Here is a 21,715-nt window from a genome sequence, read left to right as displayed (position 1 = left end):
CCTAAATTAGCAACAAAGGTTAATGATCAAGTGAGGCACAAGCTCAATTTACAGTGAATATCTGTGTTTGCAAAAGTGGGAAAAAGGGAGCTGCAGTAATTCATCTGCTCATCCATGCCCCCTGCTCCTGCTTTGGACTCTGAGATAGAGCACCATGTCTGACAGATGTACTACGAAGTTTCCATGGAAAACAAAAAAGCTCAGAAAAGGGATTGTCTAACATCATCTGACTTGCATCCCACCATGCTGCTGCTCCAGACATGCTTGGCTACACTGCCATCCCCAAAGCAGAAGACTCGTGGATCTATAGTGGAGAGAGCTTTATTATAGCTGTGCAATGGGTGGCAATGAGGGCCATGGGATAGATGACTCACTAATCTCTTAACAAAAGATTCATGTCTCAAACACAACCACAACCACGAGCAATGTGTTTCGAATGATTTATTAGCAGCGTGGAAAAATGGCAGCAAGTGAGTAATTAAAACGAGAAGTACAATCCTGAAAGTGCTCCAAAAGTTGCTATTAACATGTATCTGGTATATAATCACAGGTAGCCACAGGGAGCACACAGAGCCAGCACATAAAGACACTGCCATGTGGAAAATGGGAAACATTTTCTTGGGAAAACGAGGAAAATGGCAAAGCAACTTTTTAGGTTATCATAAAATACGCCTCTGACCAAGGGGTATAGTGCAGGAAACCTCCCCAAATAGCACTGTTAATATGCCTTTGCTCAATTCTCCTCCAAATGGAGGACAAAGTAACATAAAGAGATGATAATTTGTTGTTTGCTTATCGTCAGGTTTGGCTTCACTTCACAACAAACCTGTTCATAAGCTGCCTTATTACAATGTGTTACAACACAGGTATTATCTCAGTGAAATGACTCAGAGCACTTAAACAGATAATAATTCCCTTGTGACAGAATCTCACCTACCCTAATGTAGAGGTTAACTCCACGAGCCATAACAGAAAGGATCTTGTCATTAACCACAATAACTACAAGCCACAGATCAAGCCATACCCTGAAAGGAGCTGCAAACACCTTTGCAGTCAGTTATTTCCATCAAAGGACAGAGAATCAGGAAACACCAGATGAAATCATGTGGAACAGTTATGTCAATCCATATGACACCAAATTCAAATCATACAAAGCAATTATTATGTTACCAAAGTTGTAGAAATGTTTAAATTCTGTCACCAAAGGCTTACCTGCATACAGAATGACTGGGTTTAGGATGTTCCTTCAGTTGCATGGACCTGCAACCTACCTTTAGGTATTCAGCACAGCTATATCAATAGAGATTTGTAAAACTCAGGCCTAAAATAGCAATGCTGATAAGAAAAAAATATATGCATTTTTTTATCATATTTCCCTTTCCAAACAGAGTCTGTGAAGGCATATATTTGTCCTTCATAAATAATTTGGGAGACTGAAACATGACGAGGAAGAAATATTTCTGAAATCAGAAAAAATCACCTTAGGGGAAAAAAATAAATATGAAGATAATTGCCTATAAGAGGAACTTCTGCAGCAATGAAGCTCTTCAACCGGATGGGAAAATATTCAGATGGTCTTTGATCTGTTTATGAAAAGGATGGGATGACATTGCTGAGAGCAGAACAGAGAGCTTGTTGACACTTAGCAGGTCTGTCCAGCTGATGTTAAAGTAGACCAACATAGAAAAAAATTATACAGACTGCCCTTTTAAAAGGACCACAAGGAAAATAACATGTAGAACAAATTGTTCACGCGTTTGCACAATAAAATATTGTGCAGAGATGCAATTTAAGCACTGTATAATTCAGCCTGAGCTGGCACTTTCATCATGAAATCTCTGTGCTCAGCTTTAGAAGGAAAACCTCCAGCACATTTTGGGTCAGACACAAAAGTCTTGGGCTTTTCCACTTCTTGAAACACTGACCCTTGGTTTTTCAGGGTGTCCAGGTACCATATTTTCCACTGTTCATTTTGTGAAAAATACTGCCTACTACTTAATTGTCTGTTATGGGTTTTCTTCTCTTTTTCTTCTCAATGTCAGAAAAAAAAGTCAGAAAAACTTATTTCTGGACTGAAAATCCCTTTCTTTGTTGAACTTCTCAAACTTGTCCATGAGCCACGAGTTCTCAACTGGATGTTAAATACCAGCCTATGTGCTTAAGATAAAATACTTCTAAAGTATTTTATAGAGGTCAACAAGGTGTCATTCAGATATATTCCAATACCTTTCAGTATAGCAGAAGTTCAACCTATTTAAGCTAAAAGTGGATTTTTTTGAATGGCTAAAAATGATGATCAGCATCACAGCCTTACTCAGTGACACCTGAAAAGTGCAATTATTGTTCCTTCAGAGACTTCGCAGCTCCTTTTTGTCATTGAAGCCTAAGCTTCATTAAAGAGCCATCTTATTTTTTAGGTATTTTTAAAAATAGAGTTCATAATATTTGCATTGTTCTTCAGAAATGTTCCTACTTAATTGAGTAATCTCAAATTTTGGCCCTCTGGCTGCCTCTTGCTAATATTTTAAAGCAAAGATGTCTTGAAGAAAAGGTTCCCCAAGTTATTTCCTAGGTAACATAATTTCTAATGATTCCTGTAATATAATCACGCATATCTTTATAAATATATTCTGAGCAATAAACCATGATTGAAATTAAGTAAAATACACTCTTAAGGTTGATTTAATCTCTTTCACTGAATAACCATTAAAAATAAAATTCTCTCCCGGGATGCTCAAGTGAAAATGACAAACACGATAATAAACATTTGGTAATAAAAATAAATTAAAAATCAAAGCTTTATGATATATTTTCCTATCCAAATGAAAGTGGCAAATTGAAAACAATAATGATGCTCATCCACAGTTACAGTTCCAACACAACATTTCAGAGGCTGATTTACAATTAGTAGCAGCTTGAAAATGAGCCGTAATTTTACATTTTAAACTGCTACTGCTCAATCCATCAAGAATTAAAATCTTGATGTTGATTGATGGCATTCTCTCACGCTGTTTCTCCATGATGAGGCTTCAAAGAAACTGAAACAACAATATTCACCATGCTAGGAGGTTGCACCTCCTCCATGCCCAGATCAGTTTCTCCCACTGTGCTCACATCAGCAGGTATTTGGTGGTCTGAGGAATTTTAGTAACTCCACCAGGGTATGAGCACAGGACACACACTTTGGTGGCTTTCAAACTGGTATTGGTGCAGGTTTCAAGGACCTGGAACAAGTGGGCTGAAAACAATCACTAACTGACACAATCAGTTTTCCAGCTGCCATTATATTTCCTAAGAAACAGCAGTGAGTGAGTGATGCCATTTGGTTTTCTTACAGAACTTTCAGTATCAAAAAAGGGCTCAAGGACTAAGATCCATTGGAGTTTTTATCCCTGCTGCAAGGTGAAGAGATAAGACTCAGTAGTACACTGGCTGGTCTCAGCAATTTCCCCAGTGGCGTTTCAGCATTGTTCCCACTGCTCAGTTTGTCTCAGGTTTTGAGGTTTCACATCCCATCCAAGCTGCTAATCCTAACCCTGCAGGTTTTATTCACACTGACCCCCTTGCCCTCAGTTCCATACCTTTTCATGGCCACAGGACTGGAAGAGCCTCAACTGTCTTTTCTTCCTTTCTCACTTATTTTCTTGAGTAGCTTCCACCCGGATTTGTAGAGCAGCAACAAGAAACTAGAAACTGCATATCCTGAAAATAGTAGCTATTACATCAGTTCAGACTATAAGCAATGCAGTTTCCTTTAATTTGCAGAAAAGCAGCCAACTGTAAACACCCTTTTCCACTGCTATTTCTTCTAAATGTGGATATCACTGAGAACATTTCCAGCTTGGCCATTTCAAAGAATAGCCAGGCCAGTTAATAAACTTTTCAGCCGTGGGATGACTGAGATTAAAAACTTTCTTACATTAACATTTTCAGGAATCTTTACTGCATAAGGACAGCAGGCACAGATGCTCCAATTTAAATAGCAAGAATAAAAAGAAAAAAAAAGAAAAAAGCACCTATAAATATCCCAATAGTTGTAGGCTATTTCATACCTATATTCTTTAATACTAAACAACATCTAGGCACAAGTCTCTCCTGAGAAAGACAGTATTTAAATTGGAAAAAATGCATTATTTTTGCAATATATAATATCATATAAAAATACATTAAAAACTTGACATGGAATATTTAATTATAATATTTTATATTTTTAATAAAATTTTAAATGCATTTAACGATAGGCAAAAATGTCATTACATCTAAATATTATTTACTCATTTTAAGTGGCATTCCTAGACTATAAAAAATAATTAAGGTATAAAACTGAATTAGTAAATATTAGACAGGCTTTTACACAATCTGACAAATTGATTTTGTGCATTATATTGTGACTGGATTAACTATTATAAAATAAACAACGAAATTTCCTATTAATGGCTCTGCAAAGAAACTCTGATTTTGTTTTATTTTGAGTCTGTTCCTATCCCTTAAGAAACTTGGACATCACCATCAGTGGATGGAATATGAGATCCTTAATGCTTGGAAAATGGCTCTCATAAAAACTTTCAAAGGAACCATCCAGGTCTTAAAATGCTAATATGGAATAGCTGTGACTAAACAAGAGAGAAAACACCTTCAGGGCTTAAATCAGCTACACCCTTTTGTCTGAAGCAACAAGGCCTATCATTAAGCAGAAAAAATTTGCTTCTCCAGCATAACAGAGGCACCAGCAGTGCATTCTCACATCTTTCCTCCTGTTATTACTTTTTCACGTATAATTGATTTCACACATTTCTGAGGAGTCTAAGTTGAAAGCCATTTGTTTCCCCAAAACCACGCCCAGCCCTGCACACATCTGATGGATTTATTCCACATCCCCAGCTACTGCCATGCTGCTTTCTCTCTCTAGCAAATTTTCCTTCAATATCTTGTTTCCTAATGTAAATAATTCTTTATGCTGTTTCAGGGCAGATATATATCGAGAGATGTATATTCTTTTCCTCCTTTAATTTATCACCATTTCTTAATCTTTGTGAAAGAAACAAAAAGGAAAATGGCTGGTAATTTCCAGGAGGAAATCGGATTTGCAGTGTGCAGAAATCTGAAGTTACATAGAGTACTGTAATGCCCCAAAACTCACACTATGAGACTTTTAAGAGGCCTTTATTGTTTTTCATGTATTTTGAGTTAGAGGCATGGGAGAAATACCAACAAGATATTCTCAAGTGGTCAAAACAACAAAAAAAAACTTTACTGGCATCTTTAGAAAATTAGAGAACTTTGGGAAAATGTTTAGAGCAGCATTCAATCAACATGAAACATTTCTCAAAGCATTAATTTAGCCCATTCATCTTTGCAAACTCTAAGCCTACTTGATTTTAAGCTACTCAAAAATTCTGAGGGGAGAGAATTAGAAGAAGAAGAAAGAGAGAAAGACAGAAAATATATAGAAAAGTACAAATATAGTTACCACTCCTGGTTCCAGCAATGTTCAACTGATAGAAACTCTAAGAGGAGGTAGGGTGAGGGCATATGGTCTTTACTTTTTATTTCTAATAACCCATAAGCGTACTATAAAAATTCAATTAAAAAAGAAAAAAAAACCAAAAAACCAAAAAACAGAAGGGGGAGAAATAAGAAAGTAGTTTCAGAAATTAGACAAAAATGGAAAGAATGTATAGGAAACTAAAAGTCCTCCAAGGAGAACAAATATGCAATCAGAGCTGCACATGGGTACAGACTGCCTGGAATATCATGGTGGTGGTAGGGAGGACACTGTAGCATAAGTAACCCAAGTAAGGAATCAAAATGCTCTTATGAGGTATTGGACAAGGCCTGAAATCCTTGTGTGAACAGCCTGACAGGATCTAATACTAAATTTCCCTTTATTTATAGCATATCTGGATGCACAACCTGGGTGAAACCCATAAACAGGGCAACAACCCATATAGGCAGCAACACATCCATGCACTGCTACGTGCCAAAAACACGTGCTGAGTCAAAACACAACAACCAAATGGATGTTGGTGCTCTAGAAAGGGCTGGATTTGTGTCTCCACGTGCATACAGAAGCTCAGTACTCCTGGCTGTGGGCACAAGACGATGCTGTTGCACTGTAAGCCCTGGACTGAGACAGCTAGATATCTGCCAGCCACGGAACAAGGGACAAGAGGTGACTCTGGCATGAAGAATAGGGACCTGCATTCATTCTCACTCCCTATCCACGGGAACAACTGTGAAACAGCTGGATGGACCCCAGGGGAGCGGAATGCAGCAAGGAATGTGACAAAACCACAAGACATGAGAAAGAAAAGCTGAGGATATGACGGAGCCTGCGACTGGGCTGAGAAAGCTCCAGAGCAATTACAAACCTGAAATACTCCGTGGCTGGCAAACAAAGCAAAGAAGGGGTTGGTAAATGCTTCCAAAATGCAGATGAGACCAAAACCCCAAGGAGCAGCAGGTGCTTTTACAAAAAGCAGAAGCTTTCTCTTAGTAAAAAAAACCAATCAAACATTTTTTTCTGAATTAATGCTCTCCATATAACTTACGAGAGAAAAAATATAGGATTGATATGAGCTTTATGACTTTAAATTTGTGAAATGAGCACTCTATCCCTACCCACATATCCCTCTGAGTCAAAAAATTATTCTTTAAATTATATACTGATGACACTGGGACTCAAAGCCACCTAATCATCCTTGCTCCACTGCCATGAGAGAAAAGAGATCCTATGTGATATATACAGCCATATAATCAAGATATCTCTCAAGAACTTTAATAAAGTAAAAAATTAAATGCCATTTTGTAATCAAGAAATTAGTGTTTCTGCTTGTCTACCCATTTCTCAATGTGCTGTTTCATTTACTGTTTTTTCCTCTCTAGCATCTGCTTCCTTTCATTCCTCTTCTTAGCTGCCTAATTTCACTGAAAATGAGAATTTTTCCCTTAAAAAAAAAAAAGGCAAGCAGCCATTTTCTACTCATTACATTCTGCTAAACCTCATAATTCTTTTCCCTTTTTCAACCACTTTGTCACCAAATGACTTGCTCTGATATTCTTCCTTTCCAAGTAATAGTTCAAATCTGATGATCTTTTGGAAAACATTACCTCTCATAATGGTATGTATGAGTTCATTACTTCGTCTCTCCCAGTGATATTATCCTGTCACAAGAAACACAGTGACTTTTGAGACTTTTCCAGCTCTACAGGAGCTGATGATCAGGGGATTTTCCCTTTGTCTTTCTTTCATTGAATCGGAAGAGATTTAGCATCATCTTGACCTGGAGATTGAATTGAGTCATTAGGTAAAATTGAATGCTTCTAGAAAATATATAAAATAATGTAGTGATATATAATGTAATGGACTCCTTCAAAAGCTCTTCCATATAATTCTGTAGATGTTAAGGAGATTATTTACTGTGCATCAGACTTTCATTCAATTTATTCTTTATGAAAGCTTCCAGATAAATTTGTACAATTTGTAGGGAAACTTTATTTTTTTGAACAAAATTTGCAATCGGCATTGCCAATGACAGTTCAGCATACTTAAGAAAATTAAACAGTTCATTTTCTTTCTGAAATCCATTGATTTCCAAAAATTGTTTTTTACCTTAATTAAGATCAATAAAAATATACCTTCTCCATACATATATTTGTACTTTCAGAGATTTCTGAAGAAGCAGTTTAAAATATCATTAAGAAAAAGCATAAAGTATGTTGTATTCTGTATAAGAGACCAATTTACATGCCTGACCTATGATTAAGTATTTCATTAGTGTCTCACTCATAGCAGGAAGCATTCTTTGCATACAGCATGCATGATTTATTTCAGGACAAGAAATCCAAGTTAAAACACCTTTCACATCTCCTAGTGACTTGGCACAGTGCAGGACGTTCCACAGATCATTTTATGATAGGCTTGGTTCTCTGATCATTCACTGGTGGGATTTTAGTTCAGAGGTTTTTACTGATTTTTTTTTTTTTAATGCTGGCAGTTATGATCAGGTGAAAAAGCTTCTTGCACAAATCACGAGCATCATTAACCAGAATTGCCAGTTCTTGGGAAAACTTGAACAAAGGAGGTTTTTGTTCAAATTTTATCAATAAAAATAAAAAAGAAGTGTAAGAGACTGGACTACCTGTTCCTGCTCATAAAGACATATCATTTTAATTAAAGTCGCTTGCTTTTAGTTACTGTATTTTCAACTCTGATTCTCTTCTCTAATTCAAAGTCAACTGGCTTTTCTGGGAGGCAAAAAGAGTTTTTCCCTCTAAAGTGGCTTATACTTCAGTATAATAAGAGCTAATTCATTTGGTTTGAAAAAGAGATCGTTAAGTCTCCATGTCCTGATGATAGTCAGAATAAACTGTGCAAGTGATGCAATTTTTTGAGCTACAGAAGTTAATCAGATGGACTCTGAAGTCCTTTGGGACTACTACAGTTTGACGCTTGTGTCCTGTTTCCACCTCCTCCTTTCTGCTAAGAATTTGGCTGCTCACTTTTTAGCTGAGATTCTCCCTTCCACCAGGATCTCTTTTACCCCCCTACGTCTCCTGATACAAAAATGCTGCAAGTACAGCAGTACAAACAAAAACAGCTGGAAAAAACCCCACTAAAAATAATGTTTGTAACAAAGACAAGTAAATTTGGTATTACAAAGCGAGCCTATTGTACTTACCAGATGCTAAATAACGGGGAATACCTGCAAAGCCACCTTACAGCTTCGGTTTTGATGTGTCCTGCTGGGAATTGCTGGCATTTTTTCCAAAGTTTTCTGACATTTTTAACAGCAGACACCTTTTGTATCCATCTGCATGTTCTAAATCAAGCGACAGGCTGAAGGTGTATTCAAAAGATCTTTTCTCAGCTGCTTGAAATTACTGCTCTGAGCTAAAATCAATGTTCCACCAACAACCTGTTTTTTAATAGTAATTTTAAAATATAATTTCAGCTATTCACTTGAGCCTGTCCTTTATCTTTCTCTGTGCCCTCTTCTTTCCTCAAATCTGCCACCCATTCTAGCTCAAAAGCTGGAAATTAACTGAGAAGCTATTGCTTAAAAATACTAATGATTATGTTGTTTAGATTTAACAGTGATTACCTTTTGCCTTCTCACAGTCAAATCGAACTGGAGTTTGTTTCATGTCAATGCTTGCTCCTTTTGAAAACCTGCATTGCCAGCTGTGAAATAACAAATAACCAATCTTCACCACTTTCTCTACCTCCTGAATGTTCCAGAACTTTCAGATGTGAAAATTAAATGTTTTTTGTCTGCAGATTCTCATTAAAGCCTTTTTTTTTTTTTGTGTGTGACTAATTGAGGAGAGTGTAATGTCAACATAAGTATGGGGTGAGAGGAAAGAAAAGGAGCAGATGAAGTGTGGAAAGAGATCAGTTGAGAGCAACTTCAATACTCAATAACCTTCTGCCTTTGCAGGTAATATTCAAATCTTCAACACCTAACATAACACAACTCTGATTAACTTGAAAAATACTCTGATCTCATTTTTAACACATGCTTACCTTCCCTCACGTATTGGCTCAGGGTGGATGGTTGATGGTCAAAGATATCTGCTGCAATCACCTGTAAGCTTGTCCTCACATCTATCTCTCCCAACAAACACACATCCTCTTACTTTTCATCCTCTTTCAGTTTCTACATCAATTTTTTAAGAAGGTCCATGTGAGAATATTTAGCTGAGAAAGCTGCTGCATTCTAACATGCAAAAATCAGCCTCGGAGGCTGTTAGTTTTTGGAGTTTCTGTTTGTTGCTTTTTTCTTGTTTGGTTAGGGGGTTTTTTTTGGTTGTTTTTTTTTTGGTTGTTTGTTTGGTTGGTTGGTTTTTCTGTTTGGGATTGTTTGTTTTGGGGTTTTTTGCTTGTTTGTTTTTTGCAGTATTTCCTAAGTGTACATATCACATTGCAATCATAGTGTATTACAATAGTTTCCTAACTGGCCAAATTATATTTGATTCAGGAAAGTGCTTTCAAGAGATGAGCTTGAAACAACTAAAATCCTTAGCTAAGGGCCTTATCCCGTTCCTGCATTTATAAAAGAAAGGTAACTAAATATTTTTTACCTGCCTTTTAGGTACTTTTTTTAGCAAGTAGAATTGCCTACAAAGTAAGTAAACTCCCTGTAAATTTTCATCATCCCTCATTTCAGCTGTTGCTTAAGGTATCTTTGAAGAATTAATAGGAACTGCTGTCAGTAACAGAAACCAGTTGGTTGCATAAATAAAATTCAATTTTACTTTCCGGAGCTGAAAATGAAAATAAAACCTGTTCCTTTCAAAGAGATTATTTTTTTCCTGTGCTAAGATGTAACTTCCAGAGGCACTGCTGTGAATCCTGTGTTATCCAAAAAGGACTTAATCAGCTTTCTGTAGGGCTAGAAAGATCCTGACAGCAAGTGGCAGTGTGGTGTGATGATGAAACCCTAAATTTGTCCATCAGAGCACCTGCCTGCACAGGTACAGCCCAACTGCATTTCCACCTCCATCACCACATGTTGGTACATAATCCCCATCCAGCCCCTGTAGCTCCAACACAACATTCATTTTGCAACCTTAATTGTGGCTGATAAACATACTGTGAGAAAAATGTTTGAATGCAATAGTTATTAGCACATGTTAGCTTCTATCTGAAATCAGTACATGTTTTCATATTTGTGAAAATCAAGGTGCAATAACTTAATATATTTTTAATGGTGCTTGGGAGAAAACCATCATTTTTCTATACTATTTTACTTATTTCACACAGAAAATTAAATTTAAAAGGAAGTCTCAAGAAACACTGACTTAAAAATACCAAGCACCCAAACAGAATCTTTTATCGAGAAGAAGAAATTTTGAACTGTGACTTGAGTAGGACTTGAGTGGGAAGTTGGGTTATTATTGGGTTATTATTTCAATAGCTACAGTACATCCATAAGGGTCTAAGGATGATAATAAGGATTATAACAGTTCTCACTCTTTCTTCACACCACTTCAAAAATCTGCAAATAAAAATGAGGGTAACATATTTGCTGTTATGAATCTGGAATTCAAATAGACCAGAAAAGACATCAGTACTATGCCATATACATTAATACTTGTACAGCAGCTACTATCTTGATTTTTTCAAATGGGAGACACCTCCAGGCAGATATTACAAAGAATTCTGAAACCAGAAGCACAATTAGCCCAGGGTCAACAGCCTGAATCATGACCCAGCCCAGGGACCTCAGATCATAGCTAAATATCTCTGATAAAAAGAACAAAAGCAGAATTAAGCAGGCTACACACAAGCAAAGACATAATGAGTAGCAATATTTTCTTCACCTGATTTTGAAGAGGAAAATAAATTAAGACATGATACAACAGCCCTGTGTTGATACTATTGCTATATTCTTCTGGGGGAAAAAAATCTTTTAAAAATCAAGCTAGGGCTGTGGCATTTAATGCCTAGTAACTGTGAACCTTAGTGATCTAATGTCATATTCAGACTCTGTCTCTACAGACCCACATACATAACTTTAGCCATACCAGTAGCCTCAAAGATTTCAATGGGATAAAACATATACCAGGCGTACAGCCAATATTCATCTGAAAGGAGTAAGTGCACTGCAGCATGAATAAATAATGCTTAGTGAAAGGCTGGGTTTGAGATAACCTTCATCATGGAATTACAGAAAGGCTTGGATCGAAAGGGACCTGAAAGGTCTTCTAGTTTCAATGTCCCCTGCATGGGCAGGGATGTCACCCAGTAGGTCAGGTTGCCTGGGGCCACATCCAGCATGGCCTTGAACACTTCCAGGGATGGGGAAACCTTATTTTTAAAAACAAACAAAAAAAAAAAAAGAAAGAAAGAATTATTGGGTCATTTTAAAGACAAGAGTGTCCAAATGAGAACACACACAATCTGATGGAGTGACTTCTTTCTACCTCTGTGGCCTCAGCTGCCACCTCTGAGGGAAGGGAAACTGCAGAGCCCTTTCTCCCTGGGACACAGCTCTCGAGTACGTGGGATCACCTGCCAGCCAGCCACCTCACTTCTCCCACTTCAAGTCCTCTCTGAGGCTGAGACCACAGGAGCAGTAGGCATTGTGAAGCCAAGAGAAGTTCCTTTTTCACTCCATAGAAATCTGACAGCATTCCACATTAAATAAGTGTAGTGGTTACCAATCTCCTTCGGCTTTGAACTTGCCTTAAGCTGCTATTAGAGAATTATTTCCTTCTTTGACAATTTGCTGACATCTTGCTAGCATGGGTGAAGTCATCACTAAATTCCCTTCTCAAGACTCGCTGTAAACCTGATGGGAAAGTAAACATTTTGCACAATGGGGTTTTTTTGCTGGTGTGTTCCTCTAGCTGCTTTTGCAACACAAGCAGCTTTGCTCAGCAGCAAATCCTATTCAAGTAGTTATTGTGATTGCCTGCACTAACATGAGACACTCATTTAAGAAGATTACAAAATAATGATGAAATTGCAGCATTACTACATTGTAAATCTCATCAGTGAGGATAGAGAGAAGTTCTCAGAAAGTAGCAGATTGTTATTTCAAGTTTCTGCATTTCCATTATCTGACTTCTCTGAACATAAGGAAACTAAACACATTGATATTTTAGACTTAATTAAATATTTCAGAGGTAGTTGTTTATAATGCCTATATTGTAGCTTAGAAGTTTAGCTTCACCCCAGAGTTAACAGAAGAATAGCAGGTGATTAAAAAGCAGTTTATTGTACCAGTAACTTGTTTCATAAGCTTGGATCTTGACACTTTAAATCACCTTGTGAAAGCAGGGCACCATCAGTTTGTACAGTGGGCATTTTTGTATCATGTCAAGTATTTGAAGTGCTTAAAGCTCTGAAGTGTCAGCCTGCTGAATGACTCAATAAGATATCCTCTACTTTAATATGATAAATTGCTTACAAATATTCAGCAAAATAAAGTCATGAGTTCAGACTGAGTACTATAACCAGACTGGGGAGGCACAAAGCCTATAAAATTTAGATTGCTTTTACTGCTGAAAGATACTCATGTTCAGGCAAAATTGAAGATGACTGAAATTACCTAAAACTTCAGTCCCATCAAAACAAACCAGCTGATCAAACCAGGATACCTTACTCCCTGCAGATAACCTGAGCAAAATATTTCCCCTTTCTTCCCCCTAATTCCACACCTGGAGGGGTTTGTACCTTTCTCTGCCATACTGTAGTCGTGTGCTCTGCTACGGAAGTGGGAATTCTAGCTGCCTCCAGGACAGCAGAGTGAATCATTAAAAAATGGCCAGTTGCTCTTCTCAGCTAGGATGTATTGGCTCTTTTCACATCTCTGGCATCCTAGCAATGTTGTGAGTTGCTGAGAGTACCCAGTGCTCTCCCTTGGCCTGAACACCTTTTTTGAAGCAGTTTATATAATCAACTGAGCAATTTCTGCCCACATTCACAAGTGGTTCATACAACCAGGCTCTCACTCAAAGTAATATCAAGCACATTATCATATGTATAAGGCTTTATGTACAGATATTCTACATACGTTCATACATGGATACGTCTGAATTGAACATCATTTCTGGAAAGGACAAATATGTGTCTTATAGGGAGAGTCACACAGATGTTTTTTAATACAATACAGTTTCTGAAGAGCACAAACCTGTGCAAGTGAAACTTTTCTCCTGTTGAAGTGAATAGTAAATAACCTCAAAACTATGTCAAGTTTGGGGCAAACGAGAAAGATGCCTTTCACAATTAAACCTAGGTGAGGAGCTTTTGGGGGTGACATTTCTGGTAAAGCTAGTGTGAAACAAATAGTAGCTGACAATGAAAAAGCTATAGTCCACTGCCTTTGCCTCTGCTTTTGCCCTTAAAGCAAGGTAGGTACTCCAAAGACAGGAATCTGCTAGAAAACTGCATGTCTTTCATGCAGCCAGAAAAGTAAAATCTAAAAGAAAACAAAATCTAGTTATCCGTTACTTATCAGGAATACTCTAGCCACACACAGAGCAAAAAATTTCTTCCCAGTACCCAACCTAAACATACCATCTTTCAGCTTACAGCCATTCCCTCCTGTTCTATTCCATTCCCCCTTGTCCTGTTATAGACATGAGAGACTTGCAGGGATTAGCAGGAAACCCAGATAAGAACTTGTTTTTATTGTAAGGCAAAAACACTTTTCAAATTCTTGGTCTGACTATTCTAGTCAGTTCAGTTTTCAAGTAATTAGAGAAATCTCTATTGCTTAAAAATATGCCCTTATTGTAGATTTTACAGACAAATTTTAACGCATCTGAACTTCTTTGGAAAAAAACTTAGTGTCACAGTTAGAGCATACTATATTTAAAAGGAGCAGTTAAGCCTAAATATAAATGTTTTACATTTGAAAAACAAAGTAAAGGAAAACATTTTTGTGCTTTCAGATTTCAAATGGGTTTTGGCAGATGACATATGTTCCCCAAAAGCACGCTTTGGGGACTGGGGCTTTGACAGAAGAAAAGCACTAAAAGGATGAGCAACCAAGTGATATATTCCATCTCTGTTTTCAGTAATGCTATCATTTGTAGCATTTACAACAACAACAACAGAGTATTCATAAAGCAGCAGCTGTCCTTCTCTTCAAACTACTCTTAAAACTCATCTCTGTCATGATGTTTGCAGAAACTTGACAGTGGTTAGGCAGATGATATTCTGCAATTGCTTATTACTCATTCCAAAGATGAGAATAATTTTGTCCCTAACTAGAGTTTCTCCTATCTCCTTTCTGTAATTGTCTTGGTGAATAGGGACTATATTTTCCTCTATGTTCCAAGCATAGTTTATAATGACAGAGACATCATCAATAGTAAAGAAAAAGGAAACAAAATGACGTTTTCCACTAAAGCACAAGCTCCCAGTTATAGATGATTACAGACAGCAAATGGCTCCTGTATTTACACTAGGAATAATTTATCCCAATAAGCTATGAAATTACATCTAATTGTTTCTCTTAGGTAAGTATATCATATTGAACAATCTGATGTGTGAAATCAGACTTAAATGTCAAGTTGAAAGAAACCCACTGAACATGTCTCTCCAGGTATCACAGGAATGCTGACATTAAACTGCAGACAGGAGCACAATTAATATAAAAAAGAAAACCAAAACCAAACCCAAACAAAAAAATTATATCCAGCGTAACCCCAGAGGTAATTTTTGGGATACATCACAAGAGAATTTCAGGCAAATAGAGAACTCTTTTGGTGTACTGCTGATATTCGACAATATCAGAACAGCTAGTTTTCCTGAGCTGCCTTAAAATTCCTTAGCTCTTGCTGTTTCTAGCACAAGTCATATAAAAACACACTTGATATCAGGACTAGCATGACTGCAGCTCCAGGGGTACAGGCAGCAAGATTCATCTGTCACCTTGTCTCCACCTAGTACAGATCTATGTGATAGGTGCTCTCAAAATATCTTATCACACTGGATTTCTTAACAGACAAACCGTGAGGAAATGTGGAGGTGAAAAAAGCTGCCCTAAAATTCCAGTGCTTCAAGAATCCTCTTGAATACAGGAGAATCAGCTTCTAATTTTGCCGAGATTTGAAATTCCTCTCTCTCTGGGACAGTGATTTCTAACTCCCAAGATAACAGCCCAATCCTCAGGCCATGGACATGCTCTAAGAAAACTGGCTTTTTCCAATTCTGAATGTGTGGGGAGAGGGAAGGGGGGGAAAGAAATTCATCTCCATTCATCTAAAAACAATCCAATGATCAGATGATTCATATCAGTGAAGTGTTAGGGAGCTATATAGAATATTCTAAAGATAAAAATCTCCTCTGAATATGTATATAAAAGCTTGAATGATTTTTTGAGTACTTCAACAACTTCAGCAGTAACCCATGAAGCACAGGGCTGGAATTGTTCAAACAGTAGCTAATATTCAAATAACCCATCAAAAGTGTATTTCCAGCAGACTGGCATCATGAAAAGAATTTTGGATAAAGGGGAACAGATGAAGAGAAATAGCAAAAAGAACTCAGAGGAGCTGTCAAAGTCCCCCAGGACAGCTTTAGACAGAATTAGGACACCATTTGCAGGGAAAGTTGTTGTTATGGACACTGAAGGCTCAGCCCCAGCTCTGCATGAAGAAAGCAGTCAGAGAGGAACCTGACTGTTCAGCTCTGATCAGAATTAAATTTACATTTATTTATTCCCATAACCTGTGGATTCCAAATTTTAAAGTAGAAGTTCAGCCTCAGACTGGACTTTAATATTGGATACACATGCAGGTGAAAGAGAAAAGCCCTGGGGAGCTCTCTCCATAGGAAATTTGAACAAAATTGGGATAAGAAGGCACATCCAGGACACCAATAAATCCTTCAGAGATGTGAGAGTTAAAGAACAACACTCCAAATGAAACACTGGCAGGTAGCATTGGGTAGCTGCAAGTACAGGTAGAGAGATACCATCTGGGAGGTGTGAAGTGATACTTTGGAAAAGCACTTCCCCTCTGCAAGGAGGCAGTGGCACTCAGCAGGTTCACAGCCTTAGCATGGTGTTTCAGGGCTTATCTCAGCATCCCTGGCTGCCAAATCCCAGCTATAAATCACAGCACTGGCTTGTACCTGGCTTTCCCATGTCTTTGGTGAGTGCTGCAGGCACTTTCTCTTTCTTTTTCCTCTTCTCCACAGTCTTCATGGCCCAAAGCTTGGCATAATTAATCTTTGATTAGAGATTAAAAACAGCTTTAGAAAAAGGCAGATGGCTCCCAGAACAACACAGACTGTGCGGTTGGGATATTCTTAGTGAAAGTAAAAAACTTCTAAATTCTGCACCATATAAGACTGACATTTATAAAAATTCCCCTGGGACATTAGGCCACAGATGCAGATGATTCTTTTTGCCATGAAAGGGGGATAATCTGGCATGGAGTCCAAGGGGCACTTTCTTCTTAGGAACCTCCAGCCCAGCTGGGCACAGAATTCTGAGAAGTTGGACCCTGATCTCTCCATCCAGCATTTAGCTGGATGTTTAGCTTAAGATATTTCCCCACCCTGCTATTGCCTCTGCATCACACCTCTACCATCTCCCAGTGCACAGTGTGAGGTTACTCAGCAGCTTGAGGTATCTAGATTTTGATAGACACTGCAGTGTCCAAGAGTCAGGGGACACAGTGACTTCAGTAGCTGGAGCTCTTTTCCACTATTCGGTCACTGATTAATTCTGTGGTGATACAACAAATGCTTTGAACCATTTGCAGAGTAGAGATTATTGGCTAAGCAGTCAATTTATCAAATTACTATATTTCCAGACTGTGGAATATACCCTGGCTTTCTGAGGGAGTGGGAGTCGGAGGAGGAGAGTAAATATTTCATTTAATAAGTACTAAGAGACTGAAGAGATATCATAATAAATACACATGGAAATACAGAACACTAGAAAGTAGCAACCAATTAAAGTCTTTACATCTCTCGGTGTCTTATCTCTTCCTCAATTCTTATCTTATAAAACTTTTGAATAGAAAAGACCATTCTAAAGGGAGTAAGCGGAGTCTAAGATAGATAAGTGATTATAAAGTCTCTAAAGGCACACAGGGCCTTTAGAAGTGAGGATATAATTTAGAAATGGATACTACCTCTGAATGCTCAGCCACAAGGCTCTCCACATAGCTCTAGGTGATCTAGAGATACTGGCAGCAAGAGTCACCTCGGCTCAGAATTGTGCAAAATTGCCATCTTCCTTCCAGAGCTGGGGTTTTTGCAATGGAAACATTCTGCAGGGCATGGAGCTGTAAGAGACACTTGGTGTGTCAGTAGTAGCTAACACCTGAGGCCAGTCAGCCTGGAGCAGTCATATAGATTTGATAAAATGGAGTGGTGCTGCAAAGCCTACTTTCAACAAAAGAAAGAGCTTCAGCCAGTTAGACCAGTACTTACTATATTAATTTTGAACAGAGGTTCACTGACTAAGGGCCAGGTAGATAGCTATAGCAATCACAGGCAAACAACTTACCTGTACCAAAATCCTTCCTTTCTTTAAATCTGTCTCTAAAATTACTGTGCAAAACATGCACAGCAATGTGTTGAACTACAACAATAATTTCCCTAAAAACAGAGCTGGCAACACGCTCTAAGTTACTTGGCTTGCATAAACACTTCTTATTTAGGTTGTTTAATGCACCATTCAACAAGTCACCACAGGCTGCTGGGAATTATTTGTGCATATTTCAGGCAGCAGCTGTTAGGAAACCTCCCAGGTCTAGATGTAAATCACGTTGGCTGCAGACTTCCTGGGAGAAGGAAGCACAGGTCATGCCAAGACACTCCTTGTATTAAAGGAAGGAAAGGAAATGTCAAAATAATGCTCTAGATTTTCTTTCACTGATGAGCTAGAAGTTAACAGATCCACTTCAGTAAAAGAAACTGTCTGGAAATCATGGTGGCCAGTTTATGATTTTTTTCAACATGCAGCCTCAGGATGCGGTAAAAACATTTTATTCAGAACTAATTTTAACTCAAATAAGACAAAGGGGAAGATAGGTTTATGTATAAATAAAAATGTTAAAGACAGCAACTCACCTGTCTGATCCATATTCCAATTAGATGGGGTAAATTTGAATTTGAGAGCTGGATTTGGGCTAAAGCACAAAGGTTTTAAAACTGCTTCAAACCTGTGCAAAGTTAATCACCTCAGTAAACAAGTTTTACCTGTTCTCTAAAGCTTTCTGGCTTTCTGGCTGAAAATCTAAACTTTGCCACTCTAAAAAAAGGAATGTGTCATGGAATTGAGCAAAAAAACCGAATGCAAAAAATTAAGGCTGAAATGCCACGCAATACTGGTCAGGAAATTCTAGCAATCTTTCACTATCTGCTTGTTCACAACAACAAAAAAATATAGTTATGAGCTTCTCAGAATAAATAATTTAAGTATTAAGAAAACTAATGAGCCAGAATGCTGTTGAAAAGAAGTATGTACGTTTCAGAGAATTTGTGTACGCAAAAACTCCCAAACTTGCATTTACAAACTTTAAATAGATTTTTTAAAAATAAATTTTTTTATTGAAATCTCAAATCTCTACCTTCCTGTTTCCTTTCTCTCTCAGATATTGCACACCACCTAGACCTTTTCTCAGTTTAGCTTTAATGAACATTAAAATAAACCAATTCCTCTGTGTAGAGCCAAAATACAGAGTTTCAAATTGAAACTGGAACTCCCTGAAACTGTTGAATTCAGCTGCATAAGTCCATCTTTAATTAAGATTGCTGCAAGTGCAGGTATTCCCAAGCTGTCCAAAACATGACCTGCTGAGGAAATCAAGCAACCAGGGTCAGAGATTCTAATTGGAAATTATTTTGTCCATTAGGGAGACATGAGAGAAGATAAATGTAGCTGGGAGGTGGCTTGGAGAGAAAAGCATTACTGAGGCAACTCAGGTAGAATAATGCCTTAGGGGATTCCCCCTTGGGAAAGGTGGGAGTAACAAGAGCTGCAGCTGTGACCAGGAATCTCCTCTCCTGCTGTGTTCAGGCAGACACCTTTTTGTAGGTGGCTGAGAATGAGCAAGAGAGCAGCAAAGGTTAATCCAGCATCACAGCACGGTACAGAGAGCTGTGGCTGCTGTTCATCCCTGCAGGCTGGGTGGGTGACAAGCACTGCCAAAAGCCTGGGCACTTTCAGTTATTGGCATCCCCTTCTCTCGAGGATATGCATGCTGAAAAAACCCAAGTCCATTTTTAGCCATCTTCACACTGCACTCACATATAAAAATACACACGCAGACGCACACACACGATGTATCTTTGGAAGCCACAAAAACAGATAAACCATTATTAGCTCGGCTCCAGAGCCTTCTGGAATTGCATTGATCCTACACTTGGGCACTCAGAGAGGCCTTTTTGTCTCTGTGGAGATCAGTCCACTTTGTAGCACACCACTGACCAAACAAGGTACAAGCAGGAAACAACACTGGCTCCTTGCTCCAGAACGCCTTTTACCAAAATACATAATGGTTTCAAGCTGCACCAAGGGAGGTTTAGATAAGACGTTACAAAAAATTTCTTCATGGAGTAGGTCGTCAAGGACTGGCACAGGCTGCCCAGGGAAAGGGTGGATTCACCATTCCTGGAAGTATTCAAAAAATGCTTGGGTATGGCACTTGGCACTGTCTCGTGGTTAACCTAGTGGTGGTACTGGGCTGGCAGTTGTACTTGACGATCTTAAAGGTTCTTTCCAGTCTTAACGATTCCATGATTCTAAGAACTAAAGGGAAAATAAAGCCATGCAGGCACTGAGGAACTAGAAACAGGTGTCATGTTTCAAAACTTAAACTTTAATCCAAAAAATGGAAACTTTTGAGGGACATCGGGCTGTGTGTCCCTGAAATGAAATACAGATCTCTAGCTTTTATGAAAGTAAAGTATTTCAAAGAAGGCATGGAGGAGAAAAGACATCTTAAATGTAATACCTTTCCTCAGGATGAATCTCTCTCAGGATCAGTTCATGACATTGCAGACTTTGATGCTGCTTTGACAAATATTTTCTCTAAGGTGAACTATGAGTTCCTTTAGTTTCGTTTTACCATTTTATTTTTTCCACTTTTAGTTTATGTAGGAATTGCACCGAAATGACAACCTCTATTCCCTCCAAACATTCAGAGATTGGAAAATAAAGACCATTTATTTCTATTAAACTGTACCACTTCTTATTAAGGTTATCCAGGCCACTAGCTCATGACAAAATATCTTGTTCAATGTAATCTCAATTTTGACCTGCAAGAAAAAGCAGAAGAAGATACAGCTGAAAGAGCAGTGCAAGTTTTATTTCTTAATTTCCTTAAAGAAAAAGGAAAAAATGGAAAAAAATTGATTTGTAATTCTGGCAAACTAATGAAAAATTACCCTACTATTTTTCCTTTTTTCCTTCTAATTTTGAAATGGCCTGCAATTTTCAAGATGTTGTTTTAAAATTTTGTCTCAAGTTCTTATCTTAATTTTATTTTTGTGAAAGGCAAATTATCTCCTCATTCCACATCGCTTTGCCATCTCAAAATAGTCATCTAACATGAGAACACAGTCAGAGTTTTAACAAGCAGAGCTGCCAAGATAACAGCAAGAAATTCCATCCTCTGCTTCCACCTTAGTCTAAAATGTAAAATACAGCATTTTAAAATGTTTCATTTTGAAGTACTATTTGAAGTCTAGATTGAAAAAAAATGGTAAAACAGGCTATGGCACCTGAAAAGCCTCAGTTCAGTCTCAATTCCGATTTTTTTTCCTCTTTTAATGCATTAGGTTAGAGAAGAAATTACTTCCCTGTTCTGCAACTCAATTGCTCCATTTTCCCTCGCACAGTTTTTATGGGCTGCCATCTCTAGCTCTTCCAGTTTTTTCCCTCCATTCATCTGCTGTCATTTCTTGAAGCATAATGTAATGGCAACTTCCACAGTGGTAGCAGATAATGGTTTATTTCTTTGCTCTTGCTCTGTTTAACAAGGAATACTTCTTTTTCTATGCATATGTTGAGCCTTTTCTCTAAAAGGACTGCAACTTTTCAAGCCTCCGTTTGAGCTCTGAAATTTTCCTCAAAAAGTCTCCTAAAAACTTGTATGTATAATTGTACCTCGCACTATTTTAACATTTTCCAAGAATCTAAAGCACATGGTTTCAGTTTTACTGGAAAACTTTCTTCTTTCTAATGTAGGGCTGTGGTTTCTGGTCCCTGTATTTCAGGAATTTACAGCCATGAAGTGA

General features: G+C 37.9%; 2 long non-coding RNA genes across 2 annotated transcripts in view; both read right to left on the bottom strand.

The window, feature by feature from the left end:
• LOC146437735 (uncharacterized) overlaps window positions 1-3,660 on the bottom strand; it is a 30,022-nt gene extending 26,362 nt beyond the window's left edge. Inside the window, exon 1 of the long non-coding RNA XR_014851964.1 lies at window positions 3,582-3,660. This is a non-coding gene — a long non-coding RNA (uncharacterized LOC146437735). The remainder of the gene's footprint in view (window positions 1-3,581) is intronic.
• Window positions 3,661-7,095: 3,435 nt separating this feature from the next.
• The window catches only part of LOC146437734 (uncharacterized), a 44,060-nt gene continuing 29,440 nt past the window's right edge, over window positions 7,096-21,715 (bottom strand). Inside the window, exons 2-3 of the long non-coding RNA XR_014851963.1 lie at window positions 9,527-9,659; window positions 7,096-7,283 (exon numbers count right to left, since the gene is read on the bottom strand). This is a non-coding gene — a long non-coding RNA (uncharacterized LOC146437734). The remainder of the gene's footprint in view (window positions 7,284-9,526; window positions 9,660-21,715) is intronic.

Source organism: Lichenostomus cassidix, chromosome 4 (genome assembly GCF_008360975.1).
Source record: "Lichenostomus cassidix isolate B80296 chromosome 4, HeHo_3.0, whole genome shotgun sequence".
NCBI classification, from domain to species: Eukaryota; Metazoa; Chordata; class Aves; order Passeriformes; family Meliphagidae; genus Lichenostomus; species Lichenostomus cassidix.
This window is presented reverse-complemented; position numbering and strand designations above follow the sequence as displayed.